General features: G+C 38.6%; 1 pseudogene; it reads right to left on the bottom strand.

The window, feature by feature from the left end:
- Nucleotides 1-5,552: 5,552 nt before the first annotated feature.
- LOC127236093 (ATP synthase subunit s, mitochondrial-like) lies at nucleotides 5,553-12,487 on the bottom strand (annotated as a pseudogene).
- Nucleotides 12,488-14,316: the final 1,829 nt, after the last annotated feature.

Raw genomic sequence — 14,316 nt, 5'->3', positions numbered from 1 at the left:
TCAAATTGTTAGTTGCGGCAGTCTTGTAGGTCTCTAGACCTTTCTTTAGGTTCAGTTTTCTTTTCAAACCAATAATGGCTCCCTCTTTTATGTTCTCTCTCTCTCTCCTGTCTTCTATTTCTATCCTGACTCAATCTTCCTAGTTGCACGTGCTTTCCTCTCCTCCCCCTCTTTCTCCTACTTCTCTCTCCATTCACTGCCCCCCCCACTTCCCCTGTGCTCTGGGGGGGGGGACTTGTCCCTTTTCCCTTCTGTGAGGAACTTTATATGAATCTCTTAGAAGACACTTTGTATCCTAGTTCCTCTGGTGGTGTGAATTATAGGCTAGTGATCCTTTGCTGTAGGTCTAAAATCCATATATGAGTGAGTACATACCATGTTCCTCTTTTTGTGACTGGGTTACCTCATTCGCAGGCAAGTGGATAGCACTAGATGAATTTTAAAGAGTAGTGAAAACAAATGTGGCTCATGGGTTTATGATCTCTGAACTGAAAGGTTTGGTTGAATCATATTTAAGAAAGTCTGCACTGATGAATGAGGAGATTGTAAAGTGCTGGTCATGGAAGCATGGGGATTCCAGTTTGATCTCTGTAGCTCATATAAAACAGCTGTACATGGTAGAACAAGCTTGAAAACCAGGGAGGAAGTGAGAGGCAGATCCTTGGGGTTTGCTGAACATACAGCTTAATCTACTTGGCAAGCTCCAGGACAAATGAGAGACCTTATCTTAACAAACAAGATGAATGATACCTGAAGTCAACCAAGGGATGTTGACCCCTGTCCTCCACATGCATTCATTTTCACATATAGAAATATTTGCACACACAGGTACACCTGAACATAAACACACACACACACACACACACACACACACACACACACACACACACACACACCATTTAAATTCTGTAAAGACAGGAATAAGAGAATGCAACCGTAGCAAAAAACTTTCATAGTTACTGCTTTTCCTGCTCATGTCAGATGAATTGGCCATACTTGTGTCTGATACATTAACAGGTGAGAGTTGGGGTCAGACTTGCTAGAAATTGTTGCTGTAACAATGTCTGATAGTAGGCAGTTAAACGTTGCTTTTATAGTCTAGAAGAGTCTGGGCTCTTGTCCTTTGACATAGCTCAACATTTATGAGTTCACTTTCTGATGATGTACTTTGTGAAAGTGTACATTTTATCCCCCAATTAATCAAGCTTGATGGATAGCTTAAAAGCTTAATGCTTTAAACATTTCTTCCAAGAAAAACACGTTCAAGATAGTTCAAGCACAGAAAAGTTAGATGTTTACAAGTCACACCTATGAGAAATGAAATGTGGGTCTTCTCTTGCTTTTTGCCTCTCAAGTACTGTTGCTCGGAATTGTGGGAAAATCCCATTGCTCATGAGGTTTTTGTTGTGTGAATGGCTCCCTGTGGTCAGTGCAGTGATGCTTGATGGTGAACTTGTTCTGAAGAAGCCTGGGTCAGTGCCTTGGGTTTTGGAAGCACTTTTATGTTTCTTCTAGACTGCCTGATTAGCTGCAGGCTTTGGTCTGAGGACTATGTAAGTCTGTGTTTAACTGCCTTGGAAACATCTCCAGAGAGATTCTGGCTCAGACTAACTGGGGTGCAACTTGGTTGTCATTGGCTGAGAACCTTATTTTTAAATGTCCTCCCTATTTCAGATGATTGCTGAAGTTATATTGAGCAAAGCATTTTCATTATTAGAGACTTTTATTGTTTAGTTTGGCTCATAACTATTCCTTCTCTTTTGCCACTAGAAAATGGGCATGGAGGGTGGGCTTCTCTGAAAAAAATGTTATGTGCATAATACAAAGATTATTTCCCATTTTTAGTTTTTTTTGGACAAGATCTTTCTTTCGTGACCCAGGCTGGTATTGAAATCTTGATTTACAGGTGTGTGCCATCACACCTGGTTTTGTATTTTTTTTTTTTTTTTTTTTTTTGTGAAGGACCAACTCCGTCTTCTTTTCTTTGAGGACTTCTTTCATTCAATGATAACAATAAATAAAACAAGATACAATAAGGTTAACATTTCTATTGTGATCTGCATGCTGGGGAAGAGTTTATAAATATGTAGAAAATGATACAGCCAAATCCACTTACAGCACATAACTCACTGTAATATAGGGCAGAATGAAATAAGGGCCAGAGAGGTCTATTCATAATAGGCTTTGAGTGCTGAAAGAATGTAATAAGGGACCAGGGAATGCTTTCTAAAAAATGTGGATTTTGAATTGGGCCTTTAAAGGAGGAGTTTTAGAGACAAAGATTAGGCTGAGGCTATTTCCTGTCAGTGATGAGAATGGGAGAAGACAGCAGTCATGAGTATGCCTGGTGGATAGCTGAACTGTGGGTGGACTAGTGTTGATGAGTGGATGCTTCATGGGTGGCTTTATTAGGAGACAAAACTATTTGCACACACAGGCTGGGTCAAAGACGGTCTTGACTTTGCCCTTGAATTATTTTGAAATCATGTTCTTGGCTTCAGTGCAACACATTTCAGTAAAGCAGCATTCATTTGGAAAGACAGGTCATAATATCATTTGTTTTATTTAGTCATCTTTGGAACAACTGATCAAATGGGGCTATATACCTGCAGGGACATTGAAAAGGAAATCATCTGTCACAGCTTGGGCATATTTCCATGTTTTGATAGAAACCCTTGACCTTTAGATGATCATAGCTTCACTTCTTTGAAACTTAATTTTGCTTTTCTTTCTCTTTAGTTCTTGTCACATCACACTTTGTTTTCACTTATAAAATAATAGATGTTATAATAATTTCAGAAAGTTTGGAAACAGAAGGAAAAGAGTACACTTCTGTGCTCCTCCATAGCTACTACCAAAAAAATTGACCCTTATTTGGTGGGGATTTCTGTTGTTTTAAACCAGTATTTTTCCCCCGTAAGTAACAATTTGATTTCCTTGGACAGATAAACTCTTTTCAGAACACATTGTTGGGGTGGCTGTGTGAATGTGAACTTACAGTCTGGTGTATGGTCCTTTTACTTCAGCTACAGTGATTGTTTTAGGGATGTGGTGTATGTGTGTGTGTGTGTGTGTGTGTGTGTGTGTGTGTGTGTGTGTGTGTGTGTGTTTGTTTGTTTGTGTGTTCTGTGTGTTTAGTAAGGCCAGGCAATTCAGAAACTTAACTATGGCTTCAGTTGGAACTTCTGAAAGAGTCATGTTTTTCTGCTGGTACTGCCCAGGAAACACACCTAAGTATGAAGTGGTTGGTAGCATCAAGGGTGGCCTGCAAGGACCACCCTTTATAAACACTGGATTCCAACTGTGCTTTAGACAAAGTGAATCTGATAGCCTTGTTCAGAACATTTTACCTAAGTTCCAGAGACTGCATGGTATGTTTAAGTTTGTAGAGGATATGAAAAAAGTCATACAGCAGACCTATTAAGTTTTATGTTGGTTACTAAAGATAACAGTATCTTTTCAGTCTTAGCAGCCAAGATTGAACTTATTTAATTTTTGAGACAGTTCTCACTCTATGGCCCAAATGCTTCCAGTGGGCAATCCCATTCAGCCTCAGAAAGTTGCAATGCTCTATCATGTTAATATTGACTTTGTCAAAATACTAATAACAGCTTAATGGAAGTCTTTATGTGTAATATGTGATTAATTGAAGCATATTCAAGTCATTTTTAGAAAAATAAAACCCTAGGTATAGAATTGTGGCTTCTTTTAGGACCAGAGGCAGAGGCAGCTGTACTCCCCTGCCTCAGTTTGACACAGGAGCTAGAGCAGAGGCAGTAGTGTGATTTCTCTGGGAGAAATCTGATTGTGGCTCTGGTGATAGTTCTCCACTGCATGACAGCAGGGAAAGAAGCTGCGAATGTGAACAGATCATCCAAGCTTCAACTCTGATGTCCTTCATGCTGACTCTGGTGTTGCTGTTGCTGTCAGACTGTGATCGTAATCATGATCTTGGCAGGCATATCACAGCCCCAGTTATTCTGCAGGTGGTTATGGTTAACACCTAAGCCAACAGAAAATGCATATCATCTGTGGGATAACAGATTTCTATCAATATTACAGATAGAGCGGGAAGTGAACTTGTACCTAAGCTGTCTTAATCGTGCAATTTCCTGACTTGTTAGAGAGTAAAAGACCAAAGCTAGGCACTTAGACAATAATAAAAAGGAAAATTAACTTTATGCATTTTCATTTTAAGAGTGAATACATCTTTCTTTCACTACTTGTTCTCTTATCTGGCTCTGTATTTCAGACCAAACATTGCAATTCAGGTTCTTCCCTGTTAGACAGCATGCCTCTCTTTCTCTGCCAGCTATTTGTTCTGCCTTTATGAGAAAATCCTGTAAAGGCAAATATCAAGGCAGTAAGGCAGACTGGTACAGTGGATGGTCACTAGATAGAGATGTTTGAGAATTAGATTCTTTCTAACTTTGTCTTCATACTCTGTGGACCTTAGTTATCCAACCTGCACAATATCAATTAGGGTCATTGAAATATTTTGCAATTTTGAACCATAATGGATAGTCAATGATCTAGTAGTATAAACAACATGACAGTTGTGTCACAACAACAACACAACTGTTAGTGTGACAGTTATTTTGGTCAGAAGTATAGCATTGGTCTCACTGAACTAAAATTAATGTATAAGGGCTATATTCCTTTTGGGAAACTCTTTTCAGGTGGAGGGAACTACCATGTCTTCTAGCCTCTTATGGCATCCTTTATTAGTGTTTTCTAGATAGGAAATTCATATTTATATTTTTTATGTCCCTTCAGTTCATAGGAGATAGCATTCAAAATATTTGAGGAACAGCAAAATTAGCTTTTAATCAACACACTAACATTTTCTGTTTGAAGCAGATGGAGAGTAAGAATAGCCTGGTTCCTGTTTTGTTTTACCAGCAAAACCGTTGGCTATAGACAAGAGCCTGTGTTCAGTTTTAACCAGGCCTAGTGCAAGCTTAAAAGTAGGATGAATTAACAAGCACTCTTCATTTTGAGAAAGGGTATTTTAAAAAGTACGTACTATGAGGAGCATAGCAAGGCAGGAGCTTGAGTAATGCATGCAGATCCTGCGAAGCAGCACAGCAGGCTGTTCTCAGCACCACTGACAACTGTGCACAACTAACTCCATCACTGAGTCTGTAACTGAGCTTCAGTGCCTTTAATGATGTAAATCATTGTAATATCAAATGTAATATTTGCATTACAGTTTAAAGAACTATATCAATATAGCAATATCTAGGATATATATATATATATATATATATATATATATATGGAATACATTACAATTAAAATTCTGTGTCATATTTTTAAAACAATTCAATGTACATAATTTCTCACTTCCGATTAAGTAACTTTAGTGAGTCGCTTTTGAATACTTATTTTCTACCTAACATCTACTCTCCATTCCTAAACTATATTCTCAGTTCTATTTGTGATTATGTAGAATTTGTAGGTATTTACTATCAGCAATTTCAAATGACTCTGCATATTGAGATCAGACACTTACTTTATTTCAGGGTTAATTTTGCTTCTAGAAAAGCCAATTATGTCTTAAAGACTTGGGCAAGATTATCTTTATCTTTTACTCCAGGAAGATCACTTTAGAACAAATACCTGAGCTTCCTAAAATGTCACAAAGCAATGATGTGACATTCCCACAGACGATTATGTCCATTTCCAATGAGCTTTTTCATTTTGATTAACCCTCTGTAAACAGTTATCATCAATATAATGATACTTGCATAGCATTAATTTTTCAGCATGCTCTAGTCCCTTCCATGTGATCCAATTCAGTGTCCATGATACAAGTGTTGGTGACATCGATTGCTTATATTGAATCCTGTATCTTTCCACAGAGACTCCTTGGGGTTGTTATAGTCCTGTAACCACTTCTGGTGGCCATAGTAGCATATGTTGGCCCTGCACTGAAGTAGCTACTCGGATGCTGCCCTGTCTGTGCCAACATCCCTGATGCATTCATAATTTACTTTATTAACAGTGTTAAGTCATTCTCAGAAGTATGTGGATTCACATGACCATGGGATTTTCTTTTGTTTATTTTATGTTAATTTATTTTTTATTTTTATTTTACATATTGGTCCCAGTTCCCTCTTCCTCCCTCCCTCCCTCTTTCCCTCTCTCCCACCCTCACATGCACCCCAACCACCCTCCCCTCCCATCACTAGCCACTCCACATGAAGGGTAATGCCCTTCAGGAGGGGTCATCTAAATCTGTCAAGTCTTTTGGAGTAGGGACTAAGACTTCTCTCCTGCCTCTAGGTTAAGGGAGTAACCCTCCATGGGGTATGTGCCTGAAAGGTCCTTTTGTGCACCAGGAATACATCCTGGTTGCACTGTATGAGGTCCCTTAGACTGCTCAGGCCTTCTAGCTGAGACACATGTTGAGGGGGTCTGAGTCAGTCCCATGCTGGATTCCCAGCTATCAGTCTAGGGACCCATTAGCTCCTCTTTATTCAGGTAAACTGTCTCTATGAGTTTCTGTAGCCTGGTCTTGTCCTCCTTCTCTGCATCTGGATTTCAGTTCCGCTCAGTGTTTAGTTGTGTTTGCTTCTGTTTCTATCAGCTATTAGATGAGGGCTCCATAATGGTGGATAAGTTAGTCATTGATCTCATTATCAGGGAAGGGCATGTATGGTAGCCTGCCCACTGTTGATCAAATTGTTACTTGGGGTCAGTCTTGTAGATCTCTGGACATTTCTTTAGGTTCATTTTTCTTTTCAAACCTTTAATGGCTTCCTCTTTTATTCTCTCTCTCTCTCTCTCTCTCTCTCTCTTTCTCTCTCTCTTTCACTGTCTTCTCTTCTATTCCTCTGTCTTCTCTTCTATTCCTCCCCTGACTCAATATTCCTAGTCCCACATGCTTTCCTCATCTCCCCTCCTCTTTCTCCTAGTTCCATCCCCACTCACTGCCCCCTCCCACTCCCTGTATGCTCTGGAGAACTTGTTCCATCCCCCTTCTGTGAGGGACCTTATATGAATCTCTTAGAATCCTCCTTGTATCCTAGTTCCTCTAGCGGTGTGAATTAGAGGCTGGTGATCCTTTGCTCTAGGTCTAAAATCCATTTATGAGTGAGTACATACCATGATCCTCTTTTTGTGACTGGGTTACCTCATTCAGGATGGTTTCTTCAAGTTCCATCTATTGCCTGCGAATTTCAAGATTCCTTTGTTTTTTTCCCCCCGCACAGTAGTATTCCATGTGTAGATGTGCCACATCTTTATCCATTTTTCAGTTGAGAGGCATCATCTAGGTTGTTTTCAGGTTCTTGCTATTACAAATAAAGCTGCTATGAACATAGTTGAGCACATGTCTTTGTTGCATGGATGTGGATCATTTGGGTAGATGCCAAAGAGGGGGATTGCCGGATCCTGTGGTAGACTGATTCCCATTTTCCTGAAAACAGCCATACTGATCTCCAAAATGGCTGTACAAGTTTGCATTCCCACCAGCAGTGGAGGAGTCTTCCCCTTTCTCCATATCCTCTCCAGCATAAGTTGTCATTGGTGTTTCTAATTTTAGCTATTCTGGCAGGAGTAGGATGGTATTTCAAAGTTGTTTTGATTTGCATTTCCTTGATAGCTAAGGATGTTGAGCACTTTCTTAAGTGTCTTTCAGCCTTTTTTTATTTCCTCTATTGAGAATTCTCTCTTCAGTTCTGTACCCCATTTTTTAATAGGGTTATTTGGTGTTTTGTTGACTAGTTTCTTGAGTTCTTTGTATATTTTGGAGATCAGCCCTCTGTCAGATGTAGGATTGGTGAAAATCTTTTCCCAGTCTGTGGGCTGCCATTTGTTCTTGTCCACTGTGTCCTTTGCCTTACAGGAGCTTTTAACTTTGAGGAGGTTCCATTTATTAATTCTTGATCTCAGTGTCTATGCTGCTGGGGTTATGTTCAGGAAGCGGTCTCCTATACAGATTTGTTCAAGAGTACCTCCTACTTTCTCTTCTAAGAGGTTCAGTGTGGCTTGATTTATGTTGAGGTCTTTGATCCATTTGGACTTGAATTTTGTGCAAGGCAATAGACATGGATCTATCTGCAGTCTTCTACACACCATCATTCAGTTGTGCCAGCACCATTTGTTGAAGGTTCTTTCTTCCTTCCATTGCTTACTTTTAGCTGTTTTGTCAAAAATCAGGTGTAGGTGTGTTGTTTAATATCAGGATTTTTGATTTGATTCCATTGGTCTTGTCTATTTTTTCCGGACTGTTTTCAGGACTATAGCTCTGTAATAGAGCTAAAAGTTCGGGATGGTGATGCCTCCTGAAGTTCCTTTATTGTACAGGGTAGTTTTGGCTATCCTGGGTCTTTTGTTTTTCCATATAAAGTTGATTATTATGCTTTCAAGGTCAGTGAAGAATTGTGCTGGTGTTTTAATGGAGATTGCATTGAATCTGTAGATTGCTTTTGGGCAAGATTGCCACTTTTACTATGTTTATCCTACCTATCCAAGAGCATGGAAGATCTTTCTATTTTCTGATGTCTTCTTTAATTTCTTTCTTTAAAGACACAAAGTTGTTATTATATAGGTCTTTCACTTGTTTGGTAAGCATTACCCCAAGATACTTATGTTGTTTGTGGCTATTGTAAAGGGTGATGTTTCTCTGATTTCTTTTTTAGCCCCTTTTTCATGTGAATATAGTAGGGCTACTGATTATTTTGAGTTTATCTTGTATCCTGCTAGTTTGCTGAAGGTGTTTATTAGCTGTAGGAGTTCCCTGGTAGAGTTTATTGGATCGCTTATGTAAACTATCATATCATCTGCAAATAGAGACAGTTTGACTTTTTCCTTTCCAATTTGGATCCCCTTGATCTCCTTTTGTGTTCCTATTACTTTAGCTAGAACTTCAAGTACAATATTGAAGAGATACAGAGAGAGAGGGCAGCCTTATCTTGTTCCTGATTTAAGAGCAATTGGCTTAAGTTTCTCTCCATTCAGTTTGATGTTGGCTGTTGGTTTACTGTATATTGCTCTTATTATGTTTAGGTATGTTCCTGTTATCCCTGATCTATCCAAGACCTTTACCATGAAAGAGTGTTGAATTTTGTGGAAGGCTTTTTCAGCATCTAGGGAGATGATCATGCTTTAGTTTGTTTATATGGTGGATCACATTGATAGAGTTTCATATATTGAACCATCCCTGCAACCCAGGGATGAAGCCTACTTGGTCATGGTGGATGATTTCTCTGATGTATTCTTGGATTTGGTTTGCCAGTATTTTATTGAGTATTTTTGCATCAATGTTCATGAGGGATATTGGTCTATAGTTTTCTTTCTTAGTTGTGTCTTTGTTTGGCTTGGGTACCAAGGTGATTATAGCCTCATAAAAAGAGTTTGGTAATGAACCGTCTGTTTCTATTGTATGGAACAATTTGAGGAGTATTGGTATTAGCTTTTCCTTGAATGTCTGCACTGAAGCCATCTGGCCCTGGACCTTTTTTGGTTAGAAGGATTTTGATGACTGCTTCTATTTCGTTAGAGGTTATAGATCTATTTAAGTTGTTTGTCTGTTCATAATTTAATGATAGTTATCCAGTAATTTGTCCATTTCCTTTGAATTTTCAAATTTAGTGGAGTACAGGTTTTGAAAGTATGACCTGAATATTGTCTGGATTTCCTCTGTGTCTGTTGTTATGTTCCCCATTTCGTTTCTGATTTTGTTAATTTGCATGTTCTCTCTCTGCTGTTTCTTTAGTTTGGATAAAGGTTTGTCTATCTTGTTGATTTTCTTGAAAAACCAAATCTTTGTTGCATTGATTTTTTTGTATTGTTTTCCTGGTTTCTACTTTATTGATTTCTGCCTTCCAATTGATTGTTTCCTGGTGTCTACTCCTCTGTGGTGAGTTTGCTTCTTTTTGTTCTAAGGCTTTCAGTTGTGCTGTTAATTCTCTTATGTGACTATCCTCTGTTTTCTTCATATGGTCCCTTAGTTCAATGAACTTCCCTTGTAGCACTGCTTTCAAGGTGTCCCATAAGTTTGGGTATGTTGTATCCTCATTCTTGTTGAATTTTAGGAAGTCCTTAATTTCTTTATTTCTTCTTTGCCCAAGTATGGTGCATTTCTGCATTGTTCAGTTTACATGAGTTTGTAAGGTTTCTGCGATTTGTGTTGTTGTTGAATTCCAATTCTAAAGCATGGTAGTCTGATAAGATACAGGGGACTATTCCAATTTTTTTTGTGTGTCTGTTGAGGTTTGTTATGTAGCTTAGTATGTGGTCGATTTTAGAGAAGGTTCCATGTAGAGCTGAGAAGAGGGTATATTCTTTTGTGTTTGGATGGAATGTTCTATAGATGTCTATTAAACCCAATTAAGATATAGCTTCTGTTAGTTCTTTTGTTTCTTTGTTAAGTTTCTGACTGGTGGTCCTCTCTAGTGGTGAGAGTGGAGTCTCCCAGTATAAGTGTGTGAGGTTTTATGTGAGCTTTGAGTTTTAGTAGTGATTCATTTACAAATGTGGGTGCCTTTGTATTTGGGGCATAGATGTTCAGAATTGAGACTTTGTGCTGATGGATTTCTGCTGTGATGAATATGAAATGACCGTCTTCATCTCTTTTGATTAATTTTGGTTTGAAGTCTAACTTGTTAGATATTAGGATAGCCACACCTGCTTGCTTCTTGGGTCCATTTGATTGGAACCATGGGATTTTCTTTAAGCTGTAGAGTTGCCTCAAAATTTTTTTTCAAACACCATCACATGATGATGTGCTGTATCTCTAGATCTGGCCAGCCCCTTGCCCTCTTTTCTCACTTTTTGAAGCCCCTGTATTCCTTGGCTTGTGGCTCTCCTTTACCATTTTCAAGGCCAGTAATGGTGGGTGAAGCTTGTCTCATGTCTGAAATTCATGACCTATCATAACCTTAAATATAGAAATAGATAAATTCACTTAAAAGACTTTCTCTTGAGAAGAGAGGGACAGTGATCCTTGTTGGCATAGCACTGGGTAGGCAAGATTAATTTTATCATTCTTAGCCACATAGGTACTCAGAGGAAACTGAAGCCATGAAGCAAGAGGGCCTGTCTATTACTGGATTGATGATAAACGTTGGTACTGTCTACATGATGCTAGTTGCATGCATATAGAATGTAACAGTCTTGGGTCATGGATATTTCCATCAATATGTCAAAGGAAGGCCCATGAAGCTAGATAGTGTGTAATAGAATCAGGGTCCTTCCAGGATGCTCCAGACAGTATGCTGTATGAAAGCTATGAGGGGAAAGCCCAAGCTGCAATAAAGATGCCAGGGTGTTGGAATGCTAGAGATATAGAACGTCTGCCATGGAAAATTTCAGGCAATGGATGGCTCCAGCCCACAAACAAGGTCATTTGGACCTCAAACTTCAAGGCTATAGGAATTTAGCTACTCAGTCAACTTGGAACTCAAATTGCAACATCACTTGCCCTAGATACATACCTACAGGGGATTGTGCTTATCCTCCAGGGTTTTGTGGTTATCCTCCTGGACTTTGGTATGTTCCTTCTTGACAGTCTCCTAGTCCTCCTTTTTAGAATGGGAGTGATTGGTCTGTGCCACTGTATCTGGAAGTTTATAACTTTTTCTTCTTCTTTTCATACATTTGTGTGGTATATGTGTATATATGTGTTTGGATGTGTATGTGTACATGCCAGGTGCACACAATGCATGTGCATTTTGATGTCTGAGTTGATGTTAAGACTTTTTCACAACATCTCTTCCCTTTATTCTTTTTTTTTTTTTTTTTTTTTTTTTTTTGGTTTCTCTTTATAATAGTCCTAGCTGTCCTACAACTAGCTTTGTGGATCAAGCTGGCTTCAAACTTACAGAGATCTACCTGCTTCTGCCTACCAAGTGCTAGGATTAAAGGCATGCACCACAACTGTCTGGCTTTCTTTATTCTTTTGAAGCAAGGTCTATTAAGCAAGCCTATAGCTCACAGCTAGCCAGCTTGCAAATTTGAGTTCCCTATTGTCGCCACTTTAGAAGGGGTGGGACCTGGGAGAATGAAGCTGACAAATGAGATCAAAGCTAGCATCCACATATGAGGAAAACTGATATTTGTCTTTCTAGGTCTGTGTTACCTCAATCAAAATGATGTTTTTCCTAGCTCTCTTTACCTGAAAATTTCATTATTTCATTTTTCTTAACTGCTGAATCATATTTCATTGTGCAAATGAATCATATTTTCAATTTCCATTAATCATGGACATCTAGGCTGTTTCTATTTCCCAGCTATTGTAAATAGAGCAGAAATGAATGTGGCTGAGTAAGTATTTCTGGTAGAGCATTGAATCCTTTGGATCTATATCAAAGATTGGTGGAGGTAGATCTTATGGCACCTCTATCTCTACTTTTTTTTGAGGACGCTCCACGCTGATTTCCACAGTGTGCCAGTTTGCACACCCACCAGAAGTGGATGAATGTTCTTTCCTCACATCTAAGGCCGCATTTGTCATCATTTGGGGTGTGAGCATTCCCATCCCACTCTGTTTATCTTAGTCATTCTGATAGGGATGAGATTTCAAAGTAGTGGTTTTAGTTTGCATTTCCCTGATGGCAAAGGATGATGGCCACTTTTAAAAAAAATGTTCATTAGCCATTTCTATTTATCCATTTGAGAATTTTCTTTCCTAACCAAAAAAAATTTTCAGTGTTTTTCTTCAACCACATCCCAACTTGTTGGACATAGAAAATTTAGCTCAAGTTAAACAGAAAACTAAAAACCATGTGAAGCATACACAGTGCAATCTAATTGGTGAATAATTGTTGTCAAAGTTAGAAATCTAAGTCAAATATCCCCAATGCTATGTTGAGAAATGCAATGCATTACTGGTGTTTTAGATAAGGCGCAATAGGAAAACAGGTGATTTAGAGTTAGAGTTCATTTTTTTTTCTTAAATGTTGAGAACAAGTACAGGTTCAGATTAGTGATTGCCTACTAAGCAAGGCTGCTTGCAGTTTTCTCCTTGGAGGTAGGTGTGTTTCTTGTCATCATTTCTTTATATATGGTGAAGAATAGATTTTTTTCCCCCTTCCTTGGAAGCATTGCTAGGTACACATAGCAAACTGGGCAGCAAGTGGTTTGGTAGAAACTGCTTAAGGGTGTAGCTTTCAATTTTCCTATTTTTTGTTGTATTCCTGAGACCTTTAAATTTTATTGCACCCGTGAAAAAGGCAGGATAGAAGGTTGGTAATGAGCTTGGCTGCCTCAGTCCCCACTTGACATATAGGTTTTATTTTCCAGTGTTTGAAAGTTCAGAAGTCTCAAAGGGTGGTTCTATTTAGGAAAATTTATATATTTTGAGGCAATAGGCAACATGGGCAGGTTATGTGAGTGTTTAAGAAGCTGGTGTGTGTGTGTGTGTGTGTGTGTGTGTGTCTGTGTCTGTGTGTCTGTGTGTATGTGAGTATTTGAAGAGGAACCCACAACCTTCTGCCAAACTCGTGACTTTCTGGCTGACTTTTTAGGGGTTTTGTCTGTTCTACAAATAATCACATAGCAAGTGGACATAGTTCAAACATTTAACTCTGTTTCTATTTTGTAGATTCTAGATGTTTTTATAGGAGATTAAGATTATTGTCAGAGACTATTAAGATATTTTCAGCATTGTATATTCTTTTAAATTAAGTTGGTGGTGGTGACAGTGAGGATATTGGAATGGAAACTGCCACTGTGTGTTGTAGAGTACTTTTTTTTTTTTTTTTAAGATAAATTACATTTGTTTAGGCTGTCGCATATTTGTTTTAATGATGCAAAGACCTGTTGTGTTATTTTATGTTATTTAAGTCTGTGAATCTGTGATACTTTGCATGTATACAATATCTTATTGGTATAATAAAGAGTTTTGATAGCTGGACAGAGAAAGAATAGCTGGGGATGGCAGGCAGAGAGAATAAATAGGAGGAAAATCTGGGAAGGAGAAGATCAAAGAGGAACAAGAAAAGGAGGAGGACACCAGGGACCAGCCATCCATTTACACAGCAAGCCATGGAGAAAGAGGTAAAGAAAGGTATGCAGAAATAGAGAAAGATAAAAGCCCAGAGGCCAAACAGACTGGCTAATTTAAGAAAAGCTGCTTAGAAACAAGCCCAAATACAGCCAGGCATTCCTAAGTAATTACAAGACTCCATATGATTTATTGGGAACTGGGTGGTGGGTCCCCAAAAGAACCAAACCTTTGTAGACCATAACTTCTTTTGAGAACTCAATAGAATTCACATTTCACAACAGACTAACATTCTTTTGATATTGCATTTGTTAAGTGTTAAAGAAAAAAGTATCCACTCTGTTAGAGGACACACCTTTTAT

Source organism: Phodopus roborovskii, unplaced genomic scaffold (assembly GCF_943737965.1).
Source record: "Phodopus roborovskii unplaced genomic scaffold, PHOROB, whole genome shotgun sequence".
NCBI classification, from domain to species: domain Eukaryota; kingdom Metazoa; phylum Chordata; class Mammalia; order Rodentia; family Cricetidae; genus Phodopus; species Phodopus roborovskii.
This window is presented reverse-complemented; position numbering and strand designations above follow the sequence as displayed.